Source organism: Denticeps clupeoides, chromosome 1 (genome assembly GCF_900700375.1).
Source record: "Denticeps clupeoides chromosome 1, fDenClu1.1, whole genome shotgun sequence".
Lineage (NCBI taxonomy): Eukaryota > Metazoa > Chordata > Actinopteri > Clupeiformes > Denticipitidae > Denticeps > Denticeps clupeoides.
This window is the reverse complement of record NC_041707.1, coordinates 21,484,240-21,492,665: the sequence shown is the minus strand read 5'-3', so window position 1 is coordinate 21,492,665 and position 8,426 is coordinate 21,484,240. Positions and strand designations below refer to the sequence as shown.

The 8,426-nt window shown below is 40.4% G+C and overlaps 1 long non-coding RNA gene across 1 annotated transcript; it reads right to left on the bottom strand.

Annotated features, from left to right (window-relative positions):
* Positions 1–1,982: 1,982 nt before the first annotated feature.
* LOC114770384 (uncharacterized) lies at positions 1,983–2,742 on the bottom strand. The gene is made up of 3 exons (XR_003743338.1): positions 2,718–2,742; positions 2,301–2,401; positions 1,983–2,006 (listed from the first exon to the last, which is right to left on the bottom strand). It is a non-coding gene; the product is annotated as an uncharacterized LOC114770384 (long non-coding RNA).
* Between the last annotated feature and the right edge of the window lie 5,684 nt (positions 2,743–8,426).

The following is an 8,426-nucleotide window of genomic DNA, read 5'->3' as shown; positions in this document are numbered from 1 at the left end:
GACCCAGTGTGCCATGTACAAATTTCACACTAACCAGTGCCATTAATTTAGCATTTTTGCTCCAACGTTCAAACAGTGCACATTTGCTCTATCTGGCACATTTGCTTCTGCATCTGGCTCTCATGACTAATAGGGTTTTGAAGAAGACCTGGCTGCAAATGTAGACCAAAATAGTGCAGAAGAGCTCTAACAACCTAGTCAACCTAGATATTAACATAACATGTATTTTGCTTCAAGATCACCTAATCGTAAATATATTAACAGAACAATGTTCAATCAGTCATAATCCTTCAACCATGCAGTGATGCTCAGAATTTATATAGGAATTTACCAGATACACTGAAAAAAAGAACATGTTTTATTTACTTAATTCAGTAGTGGACAGTGGTTGCACACAGATGATTTGCATTTGAAGCAACTTGAATAATTGTGTTAAATTAACAAAGGTTATTCATATTCAATAAACAAGTGTATATTATGTTGATAAAGTATGATTGAAGCATGTTTTGTTTTATTAAAGTAATTTAAACTCTTTGAACATTTAAATCCTTCACGATATATTCACGATATATCCTTCACGATATATTTTAATGTCAATTACACAATTTTACAATGGATGCCTTACAACAGATTGTTTGTATTGTTCTCTTCCAAGATTGTGACCTGTGGTAGTAGCCTAGTGGATAACACACTCACCTATGAACTAGAAGACCCAGGTTCAAATCCCACTTACTACCATTGTGTCCCTGAGCAAGAAACTTAACCCTAAGTTGCACCAGGGGGAGACTGTCCCTGTAAATACTGACTGTAAGTTGCTCTGGATAAGGGCGTCTGATAAATCCCGTAAATGTAAATGTAAATGTAACAACTAGTAACTTTTCAGAACAAAATGTCTAACTTCACTGCAGTGACAGAAGGTAAAGAATCGAAGTGACATTCTACTGTTATACAAATCAACAGTGAATAAGTAATGGCAACCATTTTGCAAGAGAACAAGATTAAATTAAATAACAATTGTAATTGTAAACAATTTAATGTAACTACAAACCTGTTGAATAGAAGTTCTCCACCTTTTCACTTTCCTCAACAAATGCTGCCAATCACCGAATGTTTAGCAGAAAGAGGAAGAAGGGGAAAATCTGGTCCCTTCGACATGGCTGTATAAAATTACAGTTTTTTGGTGGACATAACAATGTTATTTATTGTTGGTCCCATGTGCACAACAGTGAGCTGTCCTTATTGGAGAAGTTTTATCTTCAAATTTTGGGCTTTTCTCGAGAGTTGAGTCACATCCAACTCCATTATCACCTTTTGAATGACCTCAAAAGTGTAGCAGAGCTGTGGTGGATAACTCATGTTCAATGAGTAAAAGTCCAAACAGCATGGCTGTTGCAATGGCCACATCATCCAGATCTTGAAGCACCACCTCTCCCTCAATGATGATGCCAACATCAGAAAAGTCATTGCCTGGAGTCTCTCTGGTGACATAGATTCCCACTGTTGTTTTCTCAATGGCACTCAGTGCAGTGGCCTCAGTCATGTCCTGTTAAAATGAATTAGAAATGTTTTATTTTTAAATTAAAATAGATAAATACATTTGTGCAGTCCCTGGCCGAATTCTGCCCTTGTCAGATAAGGGTCAAGACAGTGTGTGAAGATGGTGGCATTTTCCTTCTTTCACCAAATGAAATAGAAACAATATTTTTTCACTCTGTGGCAGAAGGATCAAAATAATTTTTCACATTCATGATGGGAGACTATGGAGAAAAAGCAGACTGTTTGGACCATTTGTATGACAACTGTAACTTTTTGTTTTAATCTCAGCGCTGGAATCTCTACCAAAGCAATAAAGAGGGCAAATGGAGCTAAACAGTCCAGGTAGGACATTTTGAAATTAGCAAATCTACTCACAAAATACTCACCATGTACTCCTGCACCAAGATGTCAGGATTCTCATTTAGATAGATGCAGAGTCCTCTTATGTCCCCTTACAACATCAATGTCATCTATAAGAAGAAAAGATATGATTTTTTTTCAGTAGCACATACTGATTGAAGACAAACCTGCATATACAAATTGCAGCATATACAAAACAACACTGCCTGTTTGTCCCTGAGCTTTATGGACTGGACTTTATATATATCCAAAGATGACAAAAAAATATACATTTCTCACTGTGGGACAGTGTTATTATCTTACAGGTAAATGAAGCTGAGCTTGGCAATGGATGCACAGAGGTCTTTTAGCTGTCCTAATGCCATGCATACACACATTTTAGTTCAACAATTAAAAATTCTTACTGTCATCATGGCAGCTATGTCTTTCAGCTTTTTGGCCTGCTCTCTCGATCGCTTTGCAAACACTCTCAGCAGACTTTCAGAGAGCAGCTCATACAATGTAACTGAATGGTCAGTTAGCAAACCAATTCAAATAGAAGAGCAAAGTATGTTAGGAGCACTGCAGAATTAAGTTAAATCTAACAACGGTTCCAGGGTCTCCGCAGGATTAGGAAAGTCACATTTAAGACGTTTTACTGATCCGTGTGTTTGAGCTCACAAAAAAAAAACATTTCAATGAAACATGGCGCAAAACAGCGCAAGCAAATAAGCTTGTGGCACTTATTTAACGTTAATGTTACATTGTGACTCTCAAGACATTAAACCCTAACCCATTTGGCTGAGATTTTCACAATATTATATAAGAAAATCCTAACTTACCAACAGAAATAGTGGCGTGATGTTCCGTGAGTCCTTGGACATGACCGTGACGGTTGACTTCTTCTACCAAAAATGCAAAGCGCGCAAAACGAGATCGCACATGATATCACGATAATTAACATCAGTACTTTATTGAGTCACTTCATCCCAACATGATCCGAACAAATTTGTGTGCCCTCTATACAAACCATGTAGTTTATACACTACACAGTTATGTTTAACTTTAGAACATGAGACAGTTGTGTTAAATAAACCCAAGATGCTTATATAAATCCATGACATGGAGAGTCTCCTTTGACACTTCTGGCTTCACTGACATATTTATAGCATTATGGCTTCTTTTTTCCTAAAGATTTTATAGGCTGCTTTTTAAAGTCTTCAAGTGAGTCAGGCACCATGCATCTGTCATGACACGTAGGTTACATCGAGAAAATAGCTCCAGAACATGGTGCATCATGCTACACCCCAAAAGCAAGTCAGCTGTAAGCCAGCCCACTCTCTCTCCCCACTACTTCCCAAAAAACATATTTCATTGTTTCCCCTCTAAAAACCATAAGCCAGGTCACATCAGGTATGAAAAAAATGATACATTTATTTTTAAATTCCATATCCTACAAATACCTCAGGAGGCTCTTGGTTTCAACTAAGTGCAACACAGCGACTAGAGCACAGGATAGCCACAAACTTTCAATGAATCCTAATTTGTGCACAGCGTGGGTTGGTTGGAATTGCATCATTGCCAGAAATAAATGGGATTGCAGGTATGTCGTGGTATCTTTTATTTTATTTTATTTTATTTTTCATGGCAGCACAATCTAGTGTGTTGTAAGAAATATGTTTACCTTGTTTTAACAGCAGCTACTGATAAGGGACCTGACAAAAGAAGAGATCGGAACAACCTGCACGACTGTTGGGCCAAAGTGAAGGGATGGTGACTGATTATGAAGCTTGTGCAGGGTTTATTAGAGGGTGCTTCTGTTTCTGGCCCGTGCATCAGCCAACCCCAACTGTCACCCACAATCACACTTCACAAAAAGCCAAGGTTGCTCCTGACAGCCAACATGTTTAAACATTATGCTCCAGGAGGGAGAATGACAAAAACAAACACACATACACTGAACCGGAGGCTTTGACAGTGAGAGAGAGCCAAATTGAGGTATGGACCATGACATGATGAAAGAAGAGAGAAAAAAGACAAAGTTAAGAAAAGACAAAAGCAGAAAGACAGTAGTTTGGTCGGACAAGAACTGAAAGTGACAGATAAATTGAGATGCAGAGACAAAGGAAGCGATGAACGCTTATTAAAATTCAGCAAGACACGCAGCTCGGGGACGGATAGAGAGGTGGGGGAAGCGATACTCCCCATGGCCAGACACTCTCCGAGAATAGTTCTGAATGTGCAGATTTGATTTAAAGCTGAATCGAGTGTGGCCCGACTCTGAGACTGCAGGAAACCCGCAGCAAGGGGAAGCCATCAATGACTGCAAACGGCCCCTTTGATGTTTTTCCATTTATTCTGAAATCCTATCAGTGTTCCCTATCACAACCGTGCAAGGTCACACAGAAAAACAGCCGGCTTCACTAATAAAGAAATGACAGTATTTTCCAAGGTGCATAAACAGTAGGCCGCTGTAATTCAGGGAGCCACTTATATGCATCCTTATCACTGCAGTGATGAAGCACATGAGGTGTGGGCGGCAGCGTTAAATCAATAGAGGGAGCCTGATGAACATATTCATCAACACCATGAACAAAAACCCGCAAAAGCGGTGCATTAGTATTCACGTTCATCTTCTGCCATGATATGTGTTTATCAAGCTTTTTCAAGATTCTTTTTTTTCTCTTCAAGGAAGGTAAATCAGCCAGCGCTGTGTAATTATCCCTGACGCTACAGCTAGCTAAACTCCTGTTAATTAAAGGTCATTAATATTCCAGAGGGAGGCTTCATTAGAAGATTTGCTCGGGCAGGGAACCAAAGGCTTGACTGTTCAGACAGTTTAGCCTAGAGTGACAAATTAATGGACAGACATGATATATAGAGTGTAAAATGTATGCACCACTACAGGATTCAGTCTGTTAGCAGGTCACTGCTTAATCCTCAGATTGACAAATATTGTGTTTTTTAGTCAGTTTTTGGGGGTGAAATCGTACCCTTCATCTCCTAGATAGCTGGCATACTGGTTGGAAGGCAAAGCACACAAGACCATATCAATTCAGGCGATTCAGAGGTGCTCTGCTTTCGTCATCTTTTCTCCTGGGAAGGAAACCTTAAGTTCATAGCAGCGTTCCAGCACCTTCGATTAATAAATAAATTGGACTTGCATTGTAAGGTGTCACCCCAGTTCAATTTTCATGTGCTCATGTCCTTGCTGTTTCTTCCTCGTAATGCATCAATATACTTAATCAACAAATCTGAAATGTCAGTCCCTGACCCCTGTATACTCGTGATCATGGTACATGTTGTTAGCTAGAGAAATGGAGTGAGAGTAAGGAGGTTTTTTCTTTAACAGGAAGGTAATTACACCAGTGCAACAACAGAGCTCGACAAAACCACACAAGCTGTTTTCCCTGCCTTGGTAGCTACTGGGGTGGTAGCTGACGCTTTGGCTTTCACAACAAATTTGCTTAGCTGGATGTCCTAGATATGACTCCATAACCATCTGGAATTGAGTCAATGGTTGCATGCTCGCACATTGTCACGAATACTTGCCAATAAGGTCTATCTGCACAAAAGGTCTGACTTCAAACAGGCATGGTTATCAAGGTCAGGCCAGTTCTCATCCAAGAGATGCTCTTTGCTCAAACAGAAGAGTTCCTTCACAGACTAGACTTTGCGAATTGTCAGCCTGAAGAAGATCTAAAGCCACCACCATTCCTCTATCACCAATGACACCACCACCCTTAAAGTGTAGTGATTGTCACATGTGATACACAGCAGCACAGCACACAGTGCACACAGTGAAATTTGTCCTCTGCATTTAACCCATCCCCCTGAGTGAGCAGTGGGCAGCCATGACAGGCGCCCGAGGAGCAGTGTGTGGGGATGGTGCTTTGCTCAGTGGTACCACAGTGGCACCTTGGCATTCAAACCGGCAACCTTCTGATTACGGGGCCGCTTCCTTAACCACTAGGCCACCACTGCCCCCTTAAGGTCATAGATTGTTTTATCTTTTATCAGAAATACCCTCTCACTCGATACCAAAATCAATAGGTGGCAGCATGCTTGGTATGACATTGCACACAAGGGAATTTCAGAGGCAAACTGAAGGAGAGGTTTGCATGCAGCAGAGAGGACAGAATAGAGGAAGCGTAGTGCAGCACCTCACACAACTCCTGCTTCCCACTTCATCTGTACCAAATGCAGCAGGGACTGGCATTCATGACTCATGCATAATCATAGCAGATGATGCCAAGACCTAATTATCAGATAACACTCCAGAGGTGCACTCAGCATGTTTTTTTTTTTAGACTGGGATGTTAAACCAGGAAGAAAGCGCTACAGGTCCTGTTCAGAGGAGGAACTACCATGGGGTGAGGGATGATTTGGAATGAATGTTTGTTACCCAAAGTTCACTGTTTAATGTGTGAAAAAGTCAACCTAAGAGTAAAAACTAAAGGAAGAGAACACGAGCGGAATAGGGCCTTAATTGACAGAATTGCTCATAAACTGAGCAATTCTTGCAAATAATTTGTGGGGCAGTGGTTGGTGTAGCAGGTAAAGAAACAAACCCATGATCAGAAGAGCAAAGTACCGTCCCCACACACTGCTTTCACTGCTCATTAAGGCTAAGGGTTAAATGCAAAGGAAACACAATCTCTTGACTTGACAAAAAAAATAATTAAATGAGCAGGTCAATTACTGACAACGAAGGACGGTTCAAACAAGTACAGTCAGTAAACCTAGACAATTTGGAATAATGGAATAATTTGGTGTAGTACAGGACGAACTGGTACCTGTTGTCACTGTAAGGTTAGGTCAAAGGTAGTAATCAATTTGAATTAAAGCTAATGATGTTTTTTTAGTATCCCTTGCCAAATTGGCTTTGGTTCAGCCAAAATTATAGGATGTAACATATGCTAAAGTATTGTTGAAACCTGCAAAGAACAGTACACCTTCAGGTCTACTGCATCAACATGGTTTACAATGCAAATCAATTTGAGATTAAAATGCATGCTAGAGTGATTCCATCCCCCACCGAACAAATCTCACTTTGACCTCTGGCTGTGGCAATTTCATCCAGGGAATGAGCAAAACGTGTTCACTCACCATTAGACATGGCTGAAAGATCCAGTTCTTAGAGTGAAGTCATGCCTTCTTTATTTATTCAGCAACATGTGTGTTCTTTAGCCTAATGGCAATGTGTAAGTAAAGTAAGTGAGTTCTTGAGTCATTATTGCAGTTTGTTTGTATAGAAGAGTTCTTTGGATTGTCACTTTATAGTCCCTGCTTTTGTCTGTCTGGACTTTTGCCTTTTAAAACTCAGGTGTCTGAGCGCTTTATTTTTTTTATGTTTCCTCATATCCAATTATATATGAAGTGATGTGAGCTTTATTTTCATTTTAGCTACATACATGTAATTCAGTACCTAGTGAAACGACACAATGTTTCTCCAGATCCTGGTGCTACATGTAACATTTGAACGAAGTGACATACTGTGCATATGTGTGACACAGACAATCTGGGCTACATAAAGTGCAAACACAGGCAGTGCAAGAGTAACATTTAACAAAAAAAAAACATTTAGACAACAAAACAGACAGCCCTCAACTAGTAAAATGAATAATAAATGTGCAAGTAAATAGTGCAAATATTGCTGTGCAAAAAGGAATGGTGCATTGATAGATAATATTACAGTTAGATAATATTACTCAATATAACAGAGGTATTGTGTATGTGTGTGTGTGTGTGTGTCAGTCCAGAGTGGGAAGTCCCTGAGTGTTCAGGTGTCTGATGGCCTGTGGGATGAAGCTATTTAATAGTCTGGCAGTGAGGGCCTCGAATGCTTCAGTACCTTTATCCGGATGGTAGGAGGGTAAAGAGTTCATGTGAGGGGTGTGTAGAGTCCTTCACAATGCTGGTGACTTTCCAGATGTTGTAACTGTCTATTATGGAGGGAAGAGAGACTCCGATGATCTTCTCAGCTATCCTCACTATCTGCTGTAGGGTCTTGCGGTCCGATACAGTGCAGTTCCCAAACCAGACAGTGATGCAGCTGGTTAGAATGCTCTCAATGTTCCCTCTTTCGAAGGTAGTGAGGATGGGTCGTGGGATATGGGCTTTCCTCAGCATCCGCAGGAAGTAGAGGTGCTTCTGGGATTTCTTGGCTTTTGAGCTGGTGTTAAAATTACAGGAGAGGTTCTCCTCTAGATGAACACAGAGGACCTTTGTGTTCTTGACTATCACATAAAATCTGTCAATGTTCAGTGGAGACTGGTCCCTCTGCTGTCTCCTGAAGTCAACAATCATCTTTTTCGTTTTGTCAACATTCAGAAATAGATTGTTGATCTTACACTAGTCCGTCAGTCATTGCACCTCCTCTCTTTTGGCTAAATCATTGTAGGTGAGCAGGATGACGAAGCTGGAAGAGTTTTATTCCATTTTAGAGGCCGCTGTGAGCTACTGTTGCGCCGCCATCTTGGAACCAGCATGAAATCACAAGGTATTATAAACACTTCACGTAAGCCCACAGGCCAAACTATATCTACAAC